The sequence below is a fragment of the Myodes glareolus genome, chromosome 22 (genome assembly GCF_982192425.1).
Source record: "Myodes glareolus chromosome 22, mMyoGla1.1, whole genome shotgun sequence".
NCBI classification, from domain to species: Eukaryota; Metazoa; Chordata; class Mammalia; order Rodentia; family Cricetidae; genus Myodes; species Myodes glareolus.
Window position 1 is genome coordinate 7,453,089 of NC_142047.1, and position 25,455 is coordinate 7,478,543.

At 44.2% G+C, this 25,455-nt stretch overlaps 1 long non-coding RNA gene and 1 other non-coding gene across 2 annotated transcripts; both read right to left on the reverse strand.

Moving 5' to 3' along the window:
- Positions 1 to 579: 579 nt before the first annotated feature.
- On the reverse strand, positions 580 to 12,250 carry LOC146890326 (uncharacterized). Its single transcript, XR_014998991.2, has 3 exons — positions 11,870 to 12,250; positions 6,169 to 6,255; positions 580 to 1,314 (listed from the first exon to the last, which is right to left on the reverse strand). It is a non-coding gene; the product is annotated as an uncharacterized LOC146890326 (long non-coding RNA).
- Positions 10,273 to 10,379, reverse strand: LOC125410646 (U6 spliceosomal RNA). Its single transcript, XR_007235156.2, has one exon. It is a non-coding gene; the product is annotated as a U6 spliceosomal RNA (small nuclear RNA).
- Positions 12,251 to 25,455: the final 13,205 nt, after the last annotated feature.

Consider the following 25,455-nt stretch of genomic DNA (forward strand, 5'->3'; position numbering starts at 1 on the left):
GAGTAGACTAATGTTATTTTCTAAAGTGAAAATCCATCTTGTACTACAATAGGCTTTTTAGTGTATTTTATGTTTATTTTTTAATGTGGACTAGGGTATGTATGGGCACATGAGTGGAAGTGTCTATGGAATCCAGAGGAGTCAGTGTCCTGGGACCTGTAGTTGTAGGTGGTTGTAAGTGTTGGAAACAAAACCCTGGTCTTCCCCAAGAGTCATGCATACTTATACCCACTGAGCCAACTCTCTAGAATCATATTACTGTATTGTTAAATATTTTGATTGCATCTTATCCAGTTTCAAAAATGATAGAAGGGGCTTGCAGTAAATAAACGCACAATACAAAAGCTAAAACCGAGAGGGAAAACTAATTCTGCAGCGGGAGCTAAGTCCGTCTGCAGCAACAAGAACAGACAAGGACAAAAAGCAGCCAAAGTCAGTGGAGCAAGTGAGAGATCACACATTTCTTATCCGAACAAAATGTATCCCATATTTAGGAGCTACCCATCTTCTAAGAAATATGTATTGCATGGACTCTTTTACAAGTGACTTTAGAGAAAATAATAGACAACCAGAAACAACTCCCATCCAGACGTCACTATGTTTACAACATAATTGTGAATGATTTCATTACTATAAGACCACTGTGAGTGCATGCAGACACACTGCTGGGTTTTACCATATTTTTACACATATTTATGTACATGCATACATACATCCATAGGTACGTGTGTGTGCATACACACACATATAAACATAAATACATAAAGTAATTCAGAAAAATGTTTTGCTAAAGAGGTTAGGTGATTGGAGGCATACAGACAGCTGGTTCGGACAACCACAACAGTCTCCTCATTCCTGTGTGCTGCCAGGTTACAGTGTGACTAGGTCATTTCCGCATCTGGTGGTTGAGTGCATTTCTTCTTCCCTTGAATGTGGGATGGCCTTGTGAGCAGTCTGAGTCCATGGACGTGAGATTTCCGTGATTTCCTAGCTGGCTTCCAGAGACCGTGCCATCATTTCTGCTCTCACATCAAGAAGCTCACGACTGTGGGCTCAGCGTGAGAAACTCACCCAAAGAGGCCCTGGCCTATCAAATATGAGAGTAGGGCCTTTTTAGGCTCTTCTGGCCTAGGCAAGATCCATAGCTTCATGGCAGATCCCAGAAAAGACTGAAATGGATCAAACTGAAACAGGTGAACATCAGAATCATAAGCTAATTTATTAAGCTAATGTCACGTTGGGTAGTTTTCATTTTGTAAAGCAACTACTTACGGGCATTTTCAATGGAGATGCTGACACTCAAGGTGTCCATGCCTAAAACAGAAAAAAAAGTCTAATTCAAGAAATTATCTTACAGGTCTTGTGTGTTCATATTATACCTTCTTTTGTGTTTGTATGGGATTTCCTGTGTGTGCAAATGTCTGTGTCTCTGCATCTAGATATGTTTCTCACGTCTTTTTCTTCTTCCTGTTTGTTTTGCCTGTTTCAATTTGCTTGGTTTTGCTTTATCTTATTCTATTATTTATCATGATCATTATCATCGTCATCATTATTACTTAAATGCCTATTTGCTTTCTAAGGAAAGACATAAAGGGTGTGGATCTGGATAGCAGGGGAGGTGGAGAGGAACTGGGAGGAGTAGGGAGAGATAAAAAATCTGCAATCAGAATACATTGCAAAAGAACATATTTTCAACAAAATAAAAAACAGAAATGGTAGCTATCTGTACTGCATTAGATGGAGCCTTTGCTTACTTCCATTTATTTTTTGCATGCTTAGTAGAATAATAAGTAGGTTGAGTATACAACTTGGAGGAAGACCCAGTAGAATTTACTAAGACCCTGATGTTCTGGGAGGAAGGTTCTGGAATAATGAGAACAGAGAATAAAGAATTATATAAATTGGAGATGTCAAAGGTGGTGAAGTTTCTCAGGCAGATAAGATCCAAAACATGTGCACAGAAGTATGTCTGTGGGAGGCTAAGAGAGAAGGAGAGAGGGAATAAAACCAGAAAGGCAGATTATTAAGTGAGAAGTGAAAATATGTGCAGTGTGTATTAACAACCTTGTGTCAGTTGAGCCAACTGTGATCATGACGCAAAGAGCCAACTGTATTCTGTGTTCTGACACAATCCTTTAAACGAAGAGCAACATCAGCCTACCTCATACCTACCCCACCAAAGAAGCAGTCCAAATGGCCACCACTAACTACACAATATACAATAGTCAAAACGTAGAACAAAACCCCACCTCTGTCCTTGTAAATCACTCCTGACACCATGTCACATTCAGAAAAAGACCAGCACCAACCAAAGTACCACTGGAAAGTATTGGAACGCTTACAGTAAGCCTCCACACGGTGTCACAGGTGAAGAGGGACCTCATCCTTATGCCACCTCAAAACCCTTTTACTCTCAAAAGTCCACACACCAGGACTAGGACCACAGCTGAGTTGGGAAAGCGCTTGTCACACAAGCGTGAGGACCTGAGTTTGTTTCCCCAGAACTCATGTAATGAGCCGGGCATGGTGGCATGCATTTGTAATCCAGTGTTGGAGAGATAGAGGCAGAGGGATCCCTGGGGAACATTGGCCACCCAGCCTGCCTAGCATTGAGTCCCAGGTATTAGGTGGAGACAAGGGAGGTGGCTCCTAAGAAATGAAATACAAGGTTGACCTTGGGCACGTGTACATATACATGTACCTCCTTGAACATGCATACACCTGGGAGGTGAAATGATACTTGAGGTTGACCTCAGGCACATGTGCACATACATGCACTTTCAAGACATGCTCACACCCGGGGAGTGGGGGTATCAGTTGAGTCAAGATCTTTCTCCATACCTCCTCAGAATTATATCAGAATCTCATCTCATGCTAGGCTTTGTTCTTGTGCCTCTCAGTCATCTCTGCTGTGACTGTCACCATCATTCTGAGTACCTTTTTTCCCAACATTAATCATTTATGCTGGACTCTGGTCCTTTTGAGGAACCCAGTTCTGTGTAACAAAGTTCTGTTCAGAGTCTAAGCAGTAAAGCCTTATTCTCTCAAGCAGGTATTCAGGTGCTGTGACATTTTGATGGCGTTTTTCTCCTGACACACATTTAGAAAAGTGTTCCTCAAATTTCACAGTGCACTAGAGTTCCCAAAGGAGTTTGTTAGAATGCAGAATCTTCAGTTCACCCTCAAAGATTTTGGTTCCTTAGGTATGGAATCTAAGAATTTTCATTTCAACAAATGGGGGTGAACGTCTGTATTGTTGGTCTGCGTAGTCAAACTACAAGTGTCAGGCCAGAGAGAGACCCTGTGGAAAGAAACAATGGAGGGTGGAGAAATGGCTCTTGGGTAAAGTTCTTGCTATTCACAGTGTGAACTGCAGTTTGGATCACGGGAATCCACGTGAAAGCTAGGCAGGCTTAACAGCGTACCTGTGAGCCCAGCACTCAGGAAGTGGGGGCATTTGATCTCCTGGAAAAGCTAGCTAGAGGAAATGGTAGATTGGCAAGCTTCACGTTAGAGCCTGCCTCAGTAAGTAAAGTAGAGAGTGATCAAGAAAGATACCTAACATGTTTTACATATATGTGAACATGCACACTTGTTTGCATGTCCAACACACACAAAGACTGACTATTCCCTGAACCTGTCTGCTGACACTGAGGTTGACTTCTGGCTTCCACAACACACACGGCCAAGTACACATATAGCACAGATACACACACACACAGTCAATCTCTGTCTATTTGAAAATAGCTGCATTCTAGTTTTTCAATAGACTGCTTGTTTCTGGCGTTACTGGCATCTCTGAAATCTGAAGCCTTGTCCCAGTGCCTCAAGCTTCCTGTCTTACAGGTGGGGAACTGACCGCCATTGCCGGTGTCAGTGCCATGTGTCATTTGCTTCTGTTGCTTTTTCTGTGGAAGTGGTTAAGATCTCCTCTTTATGTCTGAATTTCTGACATTTCACAAAGTTCAAAAAGATTTGGGACTGGTCTTTTTTCCAAACATCGTGTTACGTACTTGGTGACCTTTACAACTGTAAAGTCGTGTCCTTTGGTACTGATAATCCTTTGTATAATTCCTTCAAGGTGCTCCTACTCCGTTTCCTGAGTTCTCTCTCTGAGATGCCTATTATCTGCGCCTTTGACTTCTGCTGACTATTTCCCACCCTCTCTCTCATGCTCTTCCTTCTCACTACAAGTTCTCAAATTGTCTCCTAGCTTTCCATGAACTGTTTCCATCTGCCATTAATGTTCCCATGAGCACCAGTCCACTAAGGCTTTAGTTCCTCATTACATGCTTCTCAAAGGCTTCTTTTCACTAATGTATATATTATTTCTCATCTAAGAATAGCCATTTCGTGGGGTGTGTGTGTGTGTGTGTGTGTGTGCGTGTGTGTGTGCGTGTGTGTGTGTGTGTCTGCATATTTGTGTGCATTTTTATGCCCCCTTGCAATGAACTGTTTCCTTGATTTTGTTGTGGATGGTAGGCTGGCTCCTGTCTTCACGTCAGGAACTTTTCTCATGATTGATCCTTTGTATCTAACACTGATTGCTTCTTCCTTACTGGAAGCTCCAAGTGCATGTAATTAGAGACTCCTCACAGGACTCTAACAGGCAGGGGTCATTCAGATTTCTCTGCTTTCCTATCAGTGACCTGGGAACAGAGCAGTATGTAGTTAAGGGTCTCACACTAAAGTGCATGCTTCATCTAACCCTACTTCCATATATGCTGTGGAATATTATTTTAAGATGTGTACATTTGTTTATTCTGTGCAAGATCTGTTTAATGATGATACAATGTGTTGCATTCTTTTATGTTGCATTTGTTTAACTCTGTGAAGCTGTGTTACTTTGCCTGTCTAAAACACCTGATCTAATAAAGAGCTGAGCGGCCAATAGCAAGACAGGAGAAAGGATAGGCAGCTCTCACAGGCAGAGAGAATAAATAGGAAGAGAAAAAGAGGAAAATGGAAGGATCAAGGATCTAGAGAATGAAGAGGAAAGGAAGACTTCAGGCGCTAGCCACCCAACCACCCAGTCACACAGCTACACCACAAGCTACAGAGAAAGAAGAAAAGAAAGGTGTACAGGAACAGAGAGAGATAAAAGCCCAGAGACAAAGGATAAATGGGGTCACTCAAGAAAAACTGGCAGGAAACAAGCCAAGTTAAGGCTGGGCATTCAGTGTATGACTAAGACTCCAAGTGTGATTTATTTGGAAGCAGAGTGGCGGGCTCCCCAAAGAGCAGAAGAGTAAAATAGCAGCTACATATAGAGCCTCAAATTTCATTTTTAGCTGACAGCGTTGTTAGGTCTCAGACCTGGGACAGACATCTGTGGAGGCTACCAACACCAAAACTGACGAAGGCCCCAGGTTCTCTTAGCATCCCTCAGTCCCCACCTGCTGCGGGCTCTTCCTGGCTGTCCTTCGCAGCCCTCTCCGCTAAACTTCTCCAGGGGTTGAGCTGCCCTTCCCTCAGCTTTCTTTCCTGTGTAAACCAGTCACTTTGGCTACGCACCCCCTTGCCCCCATCCCCCTTAAGGCCTCTGCCTCCTGGCCTCTTAGCTCCTGTCCCTCCTTCCCTCTCCTCACGGGGCCTAGCTCAGCCTTCTGGCCATGTCCACTCTGAATTCTCCCAGCTAGCTCTGCCTCTACCAGTTTTTTTCCCTTATATCCATAATAAAATCCTCAACCCCATAGGAACACTCATGTCTTCCTTTTAGTTATTTGGCTTTTTCTGTTTTTCATGGAACACCCAGATTTTTACTCCTCATAATTTGTGTCCTGGGTCCTCAGGACAACAAGGGCACCATCAGCTTGGAGCCTGTAGTATTAGAATAGGCCTAATATTAGGAGTCTTATCATGGGGAGGAAAGTGCGTGGAGATGCTAACACTCTGGCTCCGGGAAGTAAGGGGGACAGCAGAAGACACGCCCCCAGGCACTTTGGCAAACATCCTCTTCTCAGTCTCAATGGGTCAAGACAACTGTCTTGATTCTCCCTACTCACTGCTATCTTGCTCTTTTCTCTTGGTCAGGGGTGTCAGGAAGGGTGATTCTAAGACCAAGAGTTGACAAGATGGGAGTATCAATCGACTCTCTTTAACGTGTAGGAAGGTTTATTCAGCTAAACCTGTTATAAGCTGAGAACAAGGCAAGTCAAAATGTTTCACCTGCTGCTAACAGTGCAGCTCAGAGCATTGGTTGTCTCCTGTCATGAGCTGATGACCGTCTAGGAACTGGACTTCACCTCTGGCATCCTAGTGGAAGAACATACGTCAGATCACAAGCCCAGAGAAAGAACAAAATTCAGAGTTGAAGTACAATCTTTACTGAACGTAGATCACTTTTCCATCAATAAAATTGAATGGCCATATTTATCTCCATTGGATTGCCTACTGGGCCCATTCACTGGTCCCGGAACCACGACTTTGGTAATATTATCACATATATGCAGAAGCAGAAATTCTGTTTGGGATTTTTCTGTTTTATTTACCCAGAAAGATCATTTTAGAAACAAACCATGATTGATATTTTACATTTAGGCTTCAATTTTAAAAGGCACCTCAAACCTTGTACATCCCAACCATCTAGAGAAATTTTCCCAGCCCTCCCCCTATTTCTCTTGGACCATCAGCAAACTGAATGGCAAGGGACCTAGAAGATCTTAAGTTATCCTGCAGACATGAAGACATGGGAAGTTGGCTATAAAATTACATTTGGGTATTTTTCTTATTCCCTGCTCAAACGCTGTCCAAATTTTCTTTATGAAATTGGAAACCGCCTTCCTTTTTCCTGCCTCTGCACTCTGCATGTCTAGAGCTAAATAATCTGCCTTTCTCTCCCTACCCCAGTGCCTAGAATACTTAGCAGCATTAGAAAGTCATTCTTCACTGTCTGAACTACTAAAAGAAAAAAACCAGTCTATAACAACGAGCTTCCTACCACTGCCAAGATAAATCGTAATCAATCACAAAAAGAAAAAGAAAAAAAAAAAACAAAAAACAGGGCATAATCCAAGGAAGTACCAACAGTTTAAAAGAAAAGTAAGTTGTGTGCTTGGCTAAATGGAGTGGGCTCAAAAGCATCTAGAAATCAGGCTGCAATATAAAAGGTGTGTTAGGGGTGTTCATATGGTACCCAGACAAGAGTTCACACGGTATTTCAGTAAAAAACACAATGCACTGTCCTCCTGTGATTTCCTTTGGTTTTTCTCACCTTTGATTCATCTCAGGGTGAGAGATAAGAATTGGTGTAGTCCACACTCACTACAGAACATCCTGGCTCTTCCCCACTTTTACTTTGAACACAGGAAGCGTGCCATATATGTCAGCTCTGTGTCCCACATCTTTAGCATAATCCACAGTCCTAGAATGTGAACAGCATGGTGGATCCTCAATTCTAAACCATGCAAAGCAAGTCTTGTTTAAAAAGCATGTGACAGGGTCAAGCCTGAATTATCCAAGGATTCCACTGCATAAACTACATTTATTAATGCTCCTTAAGGGAGGCTAGGCTTGAGCTCTCCCATAGGACAGGGGGAAGGGAGAGAGAAATCAAATCAATTCCAGCTAGATAAGCAGTCTGAGTGTAGGACAGGAATGGTGGGGGCAAGGGCTGAGGAGGTCATAAAGTCAGGAAGCAGTAAGGTTCATTAGACCAGAGTATGAAAGGAAATTGTCCACACAGCTAATAAAGAGGTCATGACCAGAGAGATTGGTTCCCAGGACCTTGTGCGAGTCAGCATCTGGCAGCGGACTTGTATGTATGACAACGTGAACAAATTAGACAGAAGACTCAGTGGGCTGAGAAATCAAGAGCGTTCAGGAGAGATGCTGGAGTCGTGAGAGCCCTGAAGTCATGAGAGAGGAAATCAACTAAACTTTCACGTGGAACAAAGTGGTCAGTTTCCAAGTAATCTTCAGAAGAATGAAAAGGTCCGTTAGGAAATTCAGAGAGATTAAAAATCAGTCTGTGTCGGAGCACATGGTCTCTTCTGCCTGTCCTGGCTCATGTGCATCTCTCACATCCATCAGCTTATACTTAGCATGCGTCAACAGAACAAGATCACTTGCCAGAGTTCACCAAGGACAACCCACAGCGGCACATTTGCTATCCCTGGTGAGAATTCTTATTTACATGCACGAAAAAGCAGCATTTTCCCTAACGTACTTACGAAAAGAGATTCCCCACCCCAGCTAGCCTTCCCTCTGCCGGAAATGAGCGTCCCATGTCAGCAATGTTTCCTGTGTGCTGAGCCTCACCCCACCCCAGCCACCCGAGTCCAGCTTCTCTTGCTAATAAGGGTTTATCTCTCAAGGATATAAAGCTCTGTGCACTAACTGAGATCCGTCCCAAGGGACGGTGGCTTTCTACCTCTCCTATCTTCTGGTGCTTAGCCACGCATCTAGGACCACTCCATGAGAGTGGTCGCACGGGCACTGACTTGGCACTTTCAAGCTAAGAACTTGATAAGTTCCCTTCATGTAATAGTCATGTTTGTCACCGCGAGAGTCATTCAGCTCAATGGTAAGTTTGTTTTCCTGAACCTGTCTTAGTTTGAGTAGGCCGTCAAGCATCCTGGTTATTGAATCTGAGGCCCAGCTCGTAGTCCCAGCTTCCCGCCCATGCCCATGGCAGAGGCCCAGCTCCTAGTCCCAGTTTCCCGCCCATGCCCATGGCAGAGGCCCAGCTCCTAGTCTCAGCTTCCCGCCCATGCCCGTGGCAGAGGCCCAGCTCCTAATCCCAGCTTCCTGCCCACACCCACAGAGAAAGATGAGCCTTGCTTCAGAGTCATCTGCCGCATGAGAACCCAGATTCACTCAGAAGATGGGAAGCTGAAGGGAGCACCAGTCTTAGAAATCCCACAGGAAAAAGACCGAGGGTTTTTTATTTGGGTTTTTGTTTGTTTGTTCAGTGTGGGTAGTGTCAAACAATGTTTCTCTGTGTAGCCCTGGCTGTCCTGGAATTCACTCTGTAGACCAGGCTAGAGTTGAACTCATTGACATCTGCCTGCCTCTGCTTCCCAAGTGCCAGGATTAAAGGAGTGTGCCACCACCGCCTGGCAGTTTTAGTGATTTGTTTATTTATTTATTCTTTCATTGACGGTTGTCAGGTTGCTTTCCCTAAGGTACTCTAAGGCCTGTCTTTATAGAATCCAAAAAGCCAAAATATTCAGCTAATTGGTCTCACCCTCCATTTAACCTCTAAACAACAAGTTCAATTAAATTGAATTTTAAAAAGGAAAAGAAAACAGAGATGAAACAAGCAAATGCATAAGTAACTTTAGTTTTTTTCATCATTATTGTTCTGGATTTTTAGAGCAGGCAATGGGACCTGGAGAGGTGGCTCAGTGTTAGGAGGACTTGCAACTCTTGCAGAGAACCCCATTCAGCCACCAACACCCATGATGGGACCTGGAGAAGGGGCTCAGTGTTAAGGGGACTTGCTACTCTTGCAGAGAACCCCATTCAGCCACCAGCACCTTATGAAGGCTCACAGTTCTCTTCAGCTCCACTTCCGAAAGATCTGACCCCCTCCTCTAACCTCAGGCATGAGGCATGCACATGGTGCACAAATACACATGCCTGCAGACAACATGCTTACATACATCAAACAAAACATGAATCTAAAAACAAATTTACAGCAGGCCATGGGACCTGAATATAAAGAATCGCCTGCCTTTTCCACAAATGATGCTGATGACAAGCACCCATCAAAGAAAGAGCCAATTCTTAATGCTAAATGAACTAAACCTTGTCAGGAAAAGGACAAACTAAAGATTCCTGTAATTGTTGGTTGAATGCACATTGTCTTTCTCTTTTTGCTGTGAAATCAACTTTTAATGAAATGAGGTGACTTTTTACCAATGCATCCTAAGAACTTTATGCTAGATAACAGCCCACTTCCCAATGTCCAAAGCAAAATTTCTAACAGCAAACTATACAATTGCTCCAAGTCATAAACAGTGGTTGACCTTCACCAGGTAAGAGAAATCTTTATATTTCACAAAATCTATCACAGTTTCAGTATGTAAGGTTTAACAGATACATTTCAAATGCAATATGTTTTAATGTAATAAGAATCTAAAAGTGTTTAATCTCTAAAAATAAGCTTCATTTTCAGGGTTCAAAAATTCCATCCTTCAAAAGAACCGTCCATCGCCCTTCCATAGAACCAAGCTTCCCACGCCTTGACTGTCCCGGGCCACTCCAGACCAACCTGTCACGGCTGCACTCACTTCATCGCTGTTGTCCTCCCAAAGCAAAGTTTAAAAGTAGAACATGGGATATTCCATGAATTTCTATGTCATCCTCACACTGGAGCCATGCTAACCTTCTCTGAATTGTTCCAATTTTAGTACCTGTGCTGCCAAAACAGGTACAACAACATTTTCTTAGCCTGGACAGTGTGTGTGTGTGTGTTATATTATACTTTACATTTATAATATACTTTGTATATGATAAACTCTGTAAGTGAGAAAGGTAATTCAGTAATAAAACACATACAAACAGAAGTCTTAACAAGTGAGTAAATTCTCCAGAGAAACCCAGTGTTCTACAGCCCTGTCAGTGAGGGAAGCCAACCAAAATGGGGCGTCTTCCACGTATATGCAGTGTTCTGAACAGAAAGTTGCTCTAAAGACAATGTGTAGACAGCAGTTAGCTGGGGCTATAGAGAAGCATGGGAAGAGTGGAGGGAAGTGAAGGTGATTTAATAAATGAAGGTTTTGCTATTCAGGTGAGGAAAGCATCTCTTTTATTTCTCCCTTCTTTCCTGTTTGGGTACAGCCTCCTATAAGTGCTGTACCAGTGAGTCACATCCCAGACTTCAGAGAAGAAAAATATCCAAAATTTAAGATGATGGTGATATTCCTACTTCAGTGACTACAGTAGAAACGCTTAGTTTGCATGTTTTGGATGGTTAAATATGATGCATGAGACTGATATGAGCTTTAAAAGCAGCCTCCAGGGGCTGGAGAGATGGCTCAGTGGTTAAGAGCACTGAATGTTCTTCCAGAGGACTGGGGTTCAGCTCCCAGCACCCACATGGCAGCTCACAACTGCCTGTAACTCCAGTTCCAGGCAACCCGACATCCTCATACAAACATGCATGTCAGTAAAACACCAATGCACACAAAATAAAAGTAAATAAACCAATAAAAAAAATCAGAAAAAAGCAGCCTTTAGATGTTCAGCTACCCAACACACACACATAAGTGTGTTTGTTACTTTTGTTGTTGTGATCAAGAAGACGTACCCGATAAGAAACAAGTTAAGGGCAGAAGGTTTAACCAGTTTCCGGTCTGAGAGGGTACAACCAATTGTGCCAAGGAAGGCACGGGTGGCATGAGTGTAAGATGGCTGCTTGCACTCCTTCAGCAGTCAGGGAACAAACGAGGACAGAAGGCAGGACAAGACTAGAAAGTGTCAAGGCCCACCCCAGAGGCCTACAGCAAGACCCCACCCACTAAAAGTTCCGCACATTGCCCCCACAGCATCACCATGAACCGACGGAGACATCTTACACTAAGAGGGCTGCACTGAGTCAGTATGACCCAAACAAGATGAGCAGAGCAGCACCAGCCTGTGCTGCCCCTCCTCCTTCTTTGGCCACGATATTCCCTGCTCTCTATTTGATCTTGTATAGCTTGTATAGCTGAGGATGACCTTAAATTCCTGATCCCCCATTCCTCCCTCCCCCACCTTCAATTCCTGATCTCCCACTCCTCCCTCCCCCACCTTCAATTCCGCGGTGCTGTTTACAGCCATGAGCGATGCTGCTGTAGGAGCCACACCCTCAGCCGTCCACTAGTCTTCTAGACTATGCACTGATCAATGGCCCTGGCCCTGGATCGTACACAAAACCGGGTACCTGAAACAAGCAGTCCTCCTAGAAGAGCATCCTCCCGATTCGGCCAGATGTCCATGCTTCCACCCACAAACCTCTGTCCTAGCCCAGAGATGTTGAGTAAGGACTCTGGTTGCCTGTGGATTAGACCTCTAGAAAAAGACTTCACTAGGTCTTGTAGCAATCATGTGTGCCAGAATGAGATGCTCTGAGGTGCAGTTAATGGAGACACACACCAGAGAGCACACAACCTCTCCTGGCTATTAGCCGTTGTAGGTTCCTTACGGTTGTCCCATAGAGCTGGCCATGTTGTTCTCCATTAGGAGGACAGAATGTGAGGAGCTCAAAGCGTGCTGTGTGTGCCTGGGCGTCAGGGATCCCCGGCCATGCATACCACGCAGATCTGAAAGCCCCACTTCCAATGGTGAACTTGTGTTGGATAACCATGTTTGGAGTGGCTGAGGAAGAGGAACGCTCCTAAGGGCTTGTCTGAGCTCATGGGTGTACAGATGCCAGACACGTGGTTTCCCTGAGCAGCTCTGCCTTTCCCAAACGTCCCCACCCCACTTCCAGAGCTCCTTGCTTTCCTCTGCAGAATCTCTTCAGGATGTGGGACTTGAAGGAACCCCTGAGTCACCAAGCTGTCTGTGGTCTGACTCCCCAGGGCCTTCAGTTTTGACTTGACAAAATTGCATGAGGACATTGATCTCTTTCTTGCCACTGACAAATGGCAAAGTTTTCACAGGCTGAAATCAAAGTTCTTAAGTGAGAAAGAAAAGAACCAATTTGTCCATCATTTTGTTACTCTTCTCAAACACTTAATAATTAAGGGACAGGCTTCAGCATCCAGTTAATTGCCTAAAAAGCTTGTTCTAATTTTCCTTTGAGTTTGCAGTGTTGACAAACTGCCAACACCCTAAGAAAAATTCTTTTAAGCAGTTAGGTGAAAATCATCAAGGAGTTTAGGTAGGTCACTCATTCAAAATGAAATTTAAATTTCCACATAATAATTTTGGTTTCATAAAATTTTATATTTAAAAAAATTCCATATAAGTCTCTCATCTAAGAACCAATGAACAGGAGCGGCTTGTTCAAGTTCCTGTAGCCAACATTGGTGTAGCTAGGGTCAGGAGAACCCAGGCCTTGGCCTCCTAAGTTATCACCACTGTCTTCCCCAGAACTGTGGCAGTTGAGGCAGGGACGGGGGTGGGGAGGAACACTTGGCAGAGCGAGAGAACGAGATAACATCTCTAGTCAGAGTACTTAAGGACTAACCTACTCCCTGCACTGAAAATGCAGACTTCCTGGCAGTCAAATAAGCTGGGAAAGAGACCTTCCCAGCCCACAGCTGCCTCATAAGGTTCGGAAACTAAAACCCAGCGTTTACTGTATCAGGACCCACAAGGCCAAAATGAACTGTGACTCACGCCAGTCTTAAATAGTTGCAATTATATCTCTTAGTATTGCTTTCATATCAAAATAATAATAGCAATTATATGCACTTACATTTTATATACAAATGTATATTTATCCTTGTAGGGCCATGTAATATAAGAGAAATAAAGAATTCCAACAAGGAAATATTACTGCTCCATTGCATTGATCTTGCTGCCCGATTTTCCTTAGGGCTGCTACCCCTTCTGTCCGCAGACGCTGTCTGAACCTCTTTGCTGTGAGCTATTTCTGACATTGCTAATGTGTGTTTCTGCAGAGTACTTGTCCTGGGGCAGAGGGCAGTTGAGGGAGTCCTGCAGGCTCTAGGAAGACAGTGAGCTTCTGAGTCTGAATAAGGAAAATTGAGGTTGCTCATTAGGTGTCGGGCCTATCAGTTAATGTTCTCCTTGGAAGAATTTCTCAGAACCAGACAAGAACCTTTTAGGGAGATTCATACAAGGCAAGCGGTGTTGGAGCAGGCAGCAGCAGTTTTCAGCAAGAAGCATAAACCCTCATTCCCTAATCACTGCTGGGTTCGTTACTGAACATGCCTGCACAATAAGACGGTCCATAGGGACACCACAGGCTTTTGTGAGCATACAGTGGCATATATACGTGATTGTCTCTAGCCTGTTACGTGCACAGACTGCATTTTCCTGAAACAAATACTTTTCTTCTTCTCCTCATTCCTCTCCATCTTTCTAAAAAGTTTGTGTGTGCATGTGTGTGTGTGCGTGTGTATATGTCACAACACACATGTGAAGGTTGGAGGACAACTTTGTGTAGTCTGTTCTCTCCACCCACCTTTATGTGTGTCCAAGGTTTGAACTCAGGTCACCAGACTTGGGCAGCAAGCATCTTTACCCACTGAACCCTTACAATCTCAACTCTTTTTTTTTTTTCTTAAGGAAATCAACTCAAAGTTCTGGTTGTACTGTTGAAGAGAAAAGACAAACCACAAGCAGACCGCTGGAGCCATCTGAACTCCAGGAAGCATAGGTCTAAACTGTGGCTCCCAGGGAGGTCAGGAAGCACCAGTCTGTCTGCCAGAAGAGCAGCTGCCCAGTGGTCAGGTCTTGTTTCACTCTGTGGCCCAAAAGTGTCACTATCACCTGGACCTTCTAGATGTAGAACTCCTGAGGTGGGACCAATGGCTCTGTGGCTCCAGCAGTTCTTCCAGGTAATTCTTGTGCACCTTCAAGTGTGAGGAGCCCCACACAAAAGAACATACTATCGCAAACCTGAAAGAACAGCAAGGCATTGGCCAGACAGCAACAGGAGTTCCAAGAGCTAAAGTCAAAGAGACTAAGGAAATGTGGAACAGTCAAAGCCTCTGGAAGGACTTCAGGAACCATGTAGGCATTATAAACATCAGAAACATCTTCATTCATTTAGTCGACATGAACCCACACGCTGCTCATTCATCTTCCTACTAGAGATGAGCCAGGGAATTTATTAGAAATGGGCTGGGCAGGATGATCCCCAAGACAGGAAGGGATCAGCAGTAAAAGCCTTGAAGACCTGAGGCTTTAGCGACAGTGAGAGAAAAGGAAGACGTGAAGACAGTATGCTACCAGTCCTGGGAAGAAGGAAGCCAGGGCAGAAGTACACGGTCCAAATCCCAGGGGCTTTAGGAAAGAGAAGGAAAGTAGGGCTGAGACATGCTCCGTCAGGCTCACACTGGCAGGAGTCCCAGTGGGGAGGCTCCCCCTCAGGAACTAACATCTGCCTTTCTTCACGTCTCTGCTACATGCTAAATGACCTGCTAGAGAGCAGTTTCAGCATCGCAAAGTTCAGGACACAGGATGCTTACAAAATTCAGTCACATGCGTAAACACTGAACAAGCTACTTCCTTGAGGCTAGCAGACCAGTTTATTGGAAGCTATGTCGCTTTAGTGAGCCACTGTATTTTACTAGGACTGTGTGAACAATATATGCACAGGTATGTATAGTATTAAGAATATTATATAAATCACATATATATGTATATATACATATGTATCTCTTGATAAAAGTAGGAAATGTGTTGCGTGTGTTAAATAGGGTTTATCCCACTCATACATCTACAACTACAAATTTTCCAGTTAAGATCTTAATGGCATACCTGGGAGAGTATCAGCTACTGATCCACTGGGATTCTGTTTGAGGTTAGGGTTGTCTGAATTCACTTCTACCTAAATCTGCTCTCTAGGACTGAGACCTGATATGGTCTTTAATCTATAGAAATATCTAAGTGCTCTTTTTCCTAGACCTACTCTGCCAGTCGTGTTTCTATAGCTGTGATAAAAGCACCATGACCAAAGGCCACTTAAGGAAGAGAAGGCTTGCTTTGGTTTGTTGCTCCGGAGGGAGAAGGGTCCATGGTGTGGAGCAGAGACACAGCAGCAAGCCACAGCCGCGGCAACAGCAGCGGGAGGCTGAGAACTCACATCTTCCAACACAAACACAGCAGACAGAGCCCAGTGAACATCTACTCTCAAAGCTCGCCCCAGTAATAGCTTTCTTTCTAGCTCACACCTCCGAACCCCCTCAAACAAGACCAAGTATGAAAATACCAAAGCCTAAGGAGGATTCTCTTTAAAGCCACCATACCTAGAGCTGTAAATTGTTGCATTCCCTTGGCTTCCCTTGTTCTGTTTTAGTATGTACCTACCTCACATCCCTCTCCATGTACAACCTGTGACCCACCCAAGCCCTCCGTCAAGGAGGCCACCACTGTAATTCCTGCAAAAAGAGGCTAAGCCACTTCCCAGGTGCTCTGACTTGATAGGAATTTTAAAAAAAAAAAAAACTCAAGCCAGCTGGTAGTGGGAACACACCTTTAATTCCAGCACTCAGGAGGCAGAGGCAGGCAGATCTCAGATCTCTGTGAGTTCAAGGCTAGCCTGGACTACAGAGTGAGTTCCAGGACAGCTAAGGCCACACAGAGAAAGCCTGTCTGGGGGGAATAAAAAAAGAAAAAATGAAAAGAAAACGCAATAAAAAGATTGGCAAGTAAACACGGTCTAAAAATAGAGAATCGAGAGACAGAAGATAAGTTCTGAGAATCTGGTAGGGGAATAATAAGCTTTATGAAATGGGACTAAAGAGCAAAGAAGGAATCCACAATTAGAAATTTAAGGAAGCTTCCCAGAACCGAGGTCGTGTGTTCGATGTGGTGCGTGAGCAGTGAGGACTGAGTCACGTAGGGTTGGCACCCGGGGCACTCCAGAATCAACACAAGGATGTTGCTACGCCCTGGTCCCAGGACAAGTACAGGAGACAAGTGCAGAGAACTGGAGGGTAATCAAGGTTTAAAACGTAATAATAACTGAACACTGGTAGAGAAACAGCTTCAAATTTCTTAAGGAAAATTATTTTCAATACAAAGTTCTACAAGCGTCAGGAACAAAAAATGCCGTAAACGTGGCTGCGATGGATAGTAGTAATTGTGAACGTGATGAAATGCAGATTCCTCTAGAAGAAGGGTCTCTGTGCGTGCCTGTGGGGTCATCTGGGTTACAGTAATTGGGGTGGAAAGGTCCACTCACTCTGGTTGGCACAACCCCTCCCCCCCCCCCCCCCGTGGGCAGGAAATCCTGGCCTGTATAAACGAAAAGCAGGAACTGTAGCAGCACGCATTCATCACTCTCTTCTGTTGACAGCAGACACATGGTGAGCGGCTGCTGGAGCCCCTGCTGCCATGCCCGCCAAGCTCTGCCGCGCCGCGCCCCGCCACGCCACGCCACGCCACGCCACGCCCCACTAGGAGCTGTACCTTGAGCTGTGAGCCAAATGAACCTTCCTCCTGTAAGTCGTTTCATTATCATTGCAACAGGAAAGGAGGCTGAGGCCACAGCCCAAGCTTTCAGAGTCAAGCAGTTATGGTGGCAACCGCGAAGACACAGTTGAGAGCAAGACAACTCGGAGAGCGCAGACAGTCATGCAGGAGAGAGACAGAGGCCATGTCCGTGGTCGTCCACGAGCAAAGCCCAGGACTGGTAACATGAGCACTGATACAGTGCGTTGGATGTAGTTCCTAGAACTTATGGGTTGAAGACTAAATTTCCAACGTAGTGGAACTGTGGGGCCTTTAAGAGGTGATCCGTCATGAGGTGTCCGTGCCTTTCTACCAGGTCTAGGTCCCTTCTTTGGAGAGTGGGCATCACTGAAAGGTGCTCTCTCTCACGTATGTCCAATCCCCTTCCTGCTTTGTGTCATGGTTGGAACTGTGCAAGGGCCTTGTAGGGGCCATGCTCATGGACTTCTGAGTCTTCAGAACTAAGCCCAAACCAATCAGCTAGCCAGCCTCTAATGTTTGTGTCACAGGAACGGAAAATAGACGAATATGCTAGCCTATGATACAACCGAAACAATTCTATTAGGATGCTAGGGAATGGAAAGAAGTGTGCACACACGTGTGCGTGTGTGTGTGTGTGTGTGTTCACATGCACATGCATGTGAGAGAGAAGAGGATTGCAAAGGTCTTCTTCCAGTACAGAAGAGGGGAGATGTGAAGAAATGGAAATACTTGGCTAATAGTCAGAGGTTCGGAAGAAAGTGCATAAACTGTGAAGTGCTTCTGAAGACAGAAGGCAGGAGTGGGAGCTCAAAGTGAAGAAACAATTACTGGGTTTGTTGCTAATTTTTAGAGCTTCTGACTCTTAAATCTTTTGCTGCTTTAAATAAAAGTTTTATACAACGTATCTTGATTGTATTATTCACCATCCTTCAATCCCTCCCAAATCCTCTGGTTCTTAAATTTTATTGAAGGATTTGATAATGTTCATACAAATAAATGAAGAAACATACCCTGCAGTGGCAGATGCCACGGGAGAGCAGACAACACACAGCATCTGAACTTGGGTCACGTTGAACTCTGGCTCCTGGTCAAATTCTGTGACCCTGAGCGTCTTGACCCATGTGGACTTCAGTTCCCTCAACTCTGTGTGGTAGGAGTGTTGGTGTGCAGCTTAAACAGTGGAGGAGAGGAACAGATAAAAGTGCTCAGTAGTTTTCAGGCGCACCGATTCCTAGCATGTGACAGCAGCCACGGACGTTCGTCACACATCAGTGATAAGCAGTGTCCCTGCTACCAGAACTGGCGGGAGAGAAGGACAAGACACAAGAAGCAGATTGTGAAGTAGATTATATGGCACATCTAGAACCGTACGGGTGGTGCAGACTGTGAGATGACAGAGCAGGGGTCAGGGAAAGTGTTTGCTCAAGACAAACTAAGGGGGTGGCTCAGTGGAGCACTAGGCACGCACAAGACCTGGGGTCCTATCCCCAGAAGAAAGAGAAGGGGGAAAGGAGCGAAGTTAGCTGAAGTTTAGCTGAAGCCCATGGTGTAGGAGAAGGAACAATGGAGCTGTGAGAACATTCCCATGGACACAGGAGCCAATTCTCTGAGGTTTAGCTGAAGCCTGTGGCTCAGGAGAAGGAACGACTGGGGAGAGAACAGTCAACGTCAGATTAAGAAGAATCTTATCATCACCTGACAGGATGTCGGATGAAGATGGTACCGAGAATGAGGACAGCCACCTCTCCAGCTGGCCGAGGCTCTCATCGCTGGTCTGTATTCACCGGCTGTCAACTTCATTCAAAATCAGAATACGGACAAGAACTTCAGGATGCGATCAGAACTTGCCCAGAAAACACTTCTACTTTCTGCCTCAGGAATTTTCAATGATGTCTTCACCTCCGAATGCTCCTTTTCATGTTGATTTCTTTTTTCAGTCTACATCAGGGAGTCCTTTCCTTGTGTCCTGCAGAGAAACCTACATCTTTGTATGGTTTATAAAATCACCTATCAGCTGACCTGACGAGTCTAATGGCTACCCTTGTACTGTGTGTCTGCTTTACAATGGCTCACTGGGGTCAGAACAGTGACCAAGCCTCAATAAAGAACCTTGAAAATGAATTGAGCACTCACTAACACAGCCTTTGGCTCTCTGTGAGCATGGCTTCTGCCTTTGATCAGTTGTTCTTATGCACAACCCTTTGCATGCCCTAATAAGAAAAAATGTATCACTCACCCAGCAGCCTCCGAGACTGTCTAGAACCCTGAGTATCTGAAGAGGTCTCAACTTTAAAAAGATATCTTACAGTCTCCAGAGGCTCCCTTCAAAGCACAATTCCATTTCTGCCAAAAGCCAACCACAGCTAATGCTGAGCATGAACCCATTTGGGCCCTGGAGTGTGTGACCTTGTTCCATCCCAAAACAGCCCTGGAAAGTGCAGCTATTTGCAAGGGGAACCCGAGGCTCAGAGAAGCCAAGTGATGACACAGAGTCACACAGTGTCACAGAGCTGGGGGGAAGGAGGAAGGAAGGAAAAGCGGTAAAGGACGTAGTGATGGTCTTGCAACCCTAAGAGCCCAATTCCAGAGATCACGCCTGTCAGAAAATGAGGTAGGCTGTCCAGAGACCTTATCCTCACTCTCTGCTCCCCCAGATCCAATTCCCTAGTCTTGTCCCTAGCACTGAAACAGAACACCAGCTTTAGCCTTTCCTCATCCCTACCCACATCTTCTATGGCTCCCACAAGCCATCCCCTCCTAGCCTCCACCTCTCACACACTTGTTGCTATGTCCCATACCCCAACTCTAGCAGATACCTTCTGCTAACCTCCCAACCCAACAGGCAGGCTGAAGGCAGACCCACATCTCTCCTTTTGCTCCTGAGATCCAACCCTCCCATCCCATCCCCAACTCTGTAGTTAGAAACCTGCTGTAGTCTCCCCTCCCTCTCTGATCCCATCCCCAGTGGATCATAAAATCCTTCTCATCCAACCTTCCTTCTCCCAACCCATCCCAATATCCCAACTTCCAACACCAGCAAGCATTCCCTGTGAATGCACCAGCTCAGCAGTCCAGAAAAACAAGCAACACACCACATTCTCCAAAACTCCAGAGAGGAAACAGAAACCAAGGAACAAAACACCCACCCAACAAAGACAAATCCAAACCTATAATAATTCCAAGGATATTCCAGGATGCCCGAATAAAAAACACAATCAATAACAACAGTCAGTGCAACATGTCTCCACTACCATAGATGAAGAAAATAAGGTATTCTATAATAAAGTGAGATTTAAACAATATCTATCTACAAATCCAGCCCTAAAGAAGGTACTAGAAGGAAAACTCCAACATAAGGAGGTTAACGACCTGAAAGAAAGCTCAGGGAATAAATGATCCCACACCAGCAAAACCAAAAGAAGGAAAGCACACACATGCACACACACACACATGCACACACGTACACGCACACACACACACATGCACGCACACACTCACACACACACACACACACACCCCTACCACTATCACTACCAGCAAAAACAACAAATAACAGGAGTCAGCAACCATTGATCACTGACATCCCTCAACATCAATGGACTCGATTCACAAATAAAAAGATACAGACTAACAAGATGAACGTGAAAACAGGATCCATCCTTCTGCTGCATCCAGGAAACACATCTCAAAATTTAGGATAGACATTACATCAGGGTAAAGGGTTGGAAAGAGCTATTCCAACCAAATAAACCTAAGAAGCAAGTTGGTAGAGCCGTTTTAATATCCGATAAAATAGACTTCAACCCAAACTAATCAGAAGAGATAGGGAAGGACACTGCATACTCATCAAATGAAAAATCCACCAAGATAACATTTCAATGCTTAACATCTGTGCCCCAAACACAAGAATACCCAAGTTTGGAAAACAAAGCAAAACAAAAACAGAAAACACTACTATAGCTTAAATTACATATTGACCCTCACACATTGATAGTGGGAGACTTCAACACCCCACTCTCACCAATGGACAGGTCATCCAGACAAAAACTAAACGAGCAATACTGAATTTTAAAAAAAAAATTATAAAGCAATGGACCTAATGACATCTACAGAACATTTCACCCCAACATGAAAGAATGTACCTTCTAATCTGCACCTCACAAAACTGGCCACATACTTGGACATAAGCAAGAATAGTGCTAATATGAAGACCCCTTTTTCTGCACTATATGCACACAAGGTAACTAAAACAAAGCCACTTTTAATTCTTGAAGGTATATCCAGGTTTATGACAGTAATTGTGTTTACATTTTATGGTGCCTAGTATTGACAAAATGCTATTTCCCTATATTAAACAGATGAATCCACAAAAAAAGAAAGAAAGAAAGCTGAAGTGACTCTATGCAGCCAATCAGACCACAACAGATTAAAGCTGGGTGCCAACAACAGAAACAACAGAAATCTTACAAACTCAAGGAAACTTATCAATTCTCTACTGAATGAAACCTGGGTAAAGACATAAAGACTTTAATATCTAAATGGGATTCTTAATAGAAGAAGTTCGAATGGCTGAGAAGCACTTAAGGAACTGCTCAGCCTCCTTAGCCATCAAGGAAATGCAAATCAAAATGACTTTGAGATTCATCTTACCTCTGTCAGAATGGCTAAGATCAATAACACAAGTGGCAGCTTATGCTGGACAAGATGTGGAATTAGGGGAACACTCCTTCATTGCTGGTGGGAGTGTAAACTTGTACAGCTACTGCAGATATCAACATGGCAGTTACAGAAAGATGGGACTCAATCTACCTCAAGACCCAGATGTATCATTGTGTTTTGGTTTTGGTTTTGGTTTTTTTTGTGGTTTTTTTGTTTGTTTGTTTGTTTACTCAATGGGGTCCTGCCACCTAACTCCTCCCAAATAAATACATGGAGACTTATTCTTACTTACTTTGCCCAGACTTAACTTGGCTTGTTTCTAGACAGTTTTTCTAACTTAAATTATCCCATTTCTCTTTAACTACATTTTTCCTCTGTGCTTTTTTTCCTTTATTCTATATATCTTTCTTTCCTTCTTACTCCGTGGCTGGCTGAGTGGCTGAGTGCCTGGCCCTGGAATCCTCCTCTCCTTCTCTTCTCACCCCTCATTCTTCTCCTGAGCCTGGATTTCTCCTCCTATTTCCTATTTCTCTCTCTTGCCTGGCTATCGGCCATTCAACTCTTTATTAGACCAATCAATTGTTTTAGGCAGGCAAAGTTACATAGTTTTACAGAGTTAAACAAATGCAGCATAAAAGAATGCAGCACATCTTGGCATTAAATAAATATTGCACAACATAAATGCATCTGACACATCTTAAACTAGTATTCCACAACATACCACTCTTGAGCATATACCCAAATGCCAAGCTCCATGCTACTACCACAAGGACACTTTCTCAATCATGTTCATTGCAGCTTTATTCATAGTAGCCAGAAACTGGAAACTACCTAGATGTCTCTTAACAGAAGAACAAATTTTAAAAAATGTCAAATCTACACCATGAAGTATTACTCAGTGTTAAAAAAAAAAAAACGACACCATGAAATTTGTAAGCAAATGGATGAAACAAGAAAAAAATCCTGAGCGAGGTAATCCAGACCCAGTAAGATATATTTGGTATGTAGTCACTTATAAGGGGATATTAGCCATCATGTAATGATAGCCAAGCTGCAACCCATAGAGCCAGAGAAGTTGCATAAAAAGCAAAGGTTTTAAAGGGAAATAGAATAAAGTTTATGGGTGACCTAGAGGTAGATAGGAACAGAAGATGGGGGTCAGGTGATAAGATGAGGGAGAACGTACATGGAGAGATGACAAGGATTAGGGGAACATTTGGGGGTGGTGCCAAAATCCAATGCAAGTGGAAACTTCCTAGAATCTCTGAATGTGACTACTGAGGACTCCTAGTAATGGAGAATATGGAGTCTTGGCTCCTCATCTCTGGTTGTCTCTTCCAGGTTTCTAATGACAATACTGGGTTGAATTCAATTGAATTGTTAACCAAAGAGGTCCCATGGAAATCCCCAAACACCCCAGACTGTTGCTAAGACAAAAGGTTGCTCTCTCTGCAAACTGCCAGAGAGACCCCACTGCCCAGGACAACATCCACATAATTCATTGAACATGGAGAAGTTGAGTTGGTGCCTACATGGAGTTTTCATCTAGTCTTTTTGTTGTGGAAAGGTACTCTGAGGCTACCAAAAGAGAAACAGAAATACCAACCCAGCCTCAAAACCTGTGACCTACAATCTGTCGTGTCTGCAAGATATGCTAGGGCAATGGTGGTGCACAACTTACAGGAGCAGCCAATCAATGTCACTGTAACTTACGACCCACTCCACAAGAAGGAGCCCATACCCAGCACTGCACTCCTTGGGGAGCCGAGAGCCAGAGACTAGATAGCCCAGAGACCTAGAGTCAAACTAAAAACTACTGACCCAAAAAACAAAGAAACAAAACAAACAAACAAAAAACAATAAAATGACTCCGAATAGTATTCTGCTATGCTCATGGATCAGTGGCTTATCCAGGCATCATCAAAGAGACTTCCTCCAGCAGCCGATGGGAACAGATGCAGAGACCCACAGCCAGATGTTATATGTGGGGAGGAGTTAAATTGGAGGTCTTCATCAAATCTCTCCCCTCACAGCTCAGGGAATCCCTTGGAAGAGAAGTTGGAAGGTTTTAAGAACCAGAGGATGTGGGCAAGGCCCTCTGAATCAACTACATGAGGCACATATGGGCTCACAGAGACTGAAGAAGCGCACAAAGGCCGTCGTGGGTCGGTACCAGGTCCTGTGAGTATACGTTATAGCCACCAGCTTAGTATTTTTACCGTCTCCTGAGTGCGAGAATGAATGTCTCTGACTCTAGTATGTGCCCTTGGGACTCTTCTCCTTCTGTAAGATTCACTCTGCTTCAACTTATTCTATTTGATTTTGTCACTTTTGGTTGTTATCCCTTAGAAGTTTGTACTTTTCTAGTAAGAGACAGGAAAGAAGTAGGCCTAGAAGGGAAGGAAAGTGAGGAGGAACTGGGAGGTGTGGGGGTTAGGAAAGTATGCATAATAATAATCAGGATATATTGTAGGAGGAACAAGTAATTAGGATATAATGTAGGAGGAAAGAATCTATTTTCAATAACAGAAGAAAAAGAGTCTCAGTCCCATCTCCAGAACTCATATGAAAAGGTAGAGCGTTGGTGGTGCATTCTTCAATCTCAATGCTGGGGAGGTGGGCAGAGGCATCCCCGGAGCACACTGGCCACCCATTCCAGCATCATCAGTGATCTCCAGGCCAGTGACAGGCCTAGTCTCAAAGGAGGTAGATGACATTTCTGAGAATTACAGATGAGGTTGTCCTCTGGCCTGTACATGTACACAGACACATGCACCCACAGGACCTCATGCACATGAACACATGTGCAGATGTGCACATGAACATGTACACACATGCACAAGCCCAAACAGACAAATGAAGACCTAACTCATTTTACTTTCCACCAACAATACTCTGCTATCAGATCTTTTTCTCTTATGCTAAGAGGGCTTTGTTGTTGCTGTTGTTGTTGTTGCTGCTGTTGTTGTTGCTGTTGTTGTTGTTGTTGTTGTGTTTCCCAGAGATGCCCATTGTTTTCACATGCCGATTAACCTCTCACCATGTGAGCACCTTTGGAGACCTCGAGATCATAGCTCTTCAAGAGCAGGCTGAAGCCCAGCAACTCTGAGAACTAAGATGCAGTTTCCAGGATGGGAAAGAAAAACAAGTTCTCGGCTGCCTGCACATCTGCTCACAACCTCGGATGTGAGCCCTGGAAGGCTGATGCCCACCCAGGAAGAGCTGCACCGTTCTGTTGCTTCTGTGGCTGAGTGCACAGATGTGCACTGGCCAACACCAGGAACCTGATCTGCAATGACAGGCTAATCCAACCAATGCATCGGAGGCCTTTATGAACATCCCAGATCTCCAAAATCAGGTGTATTCTGCCCTTCACATGAATGAGCTATGCTAGTTTCAATTGTGCTATTTGTGGACACAATTTGATCTGAGTGATACATGCTCTCCACTTTTGCTCAGCCATTTTTTATAGAAAAAAAAAACCATTAAGTACTATTTTTATTTCTATTTTCTTCTAACCTCTGTCACTGCTCCTCCGTATGTGCGTGTTTATGCCATTGTGCTGTGCAAACGTTCTGTTCTGTATTACAGTCTCCTTGCTCTGCTCACCCATCCTTTGTGCCTAATTAGGCCCTGCTTGCCTGCCCGTCCCGGAACAGGTAGGTGCTATTCCTTTGGAATGCTCTTATAATTTATCCTTTTTTTCTTCATTTGATTTTTTTTTTTTTTTTGTAT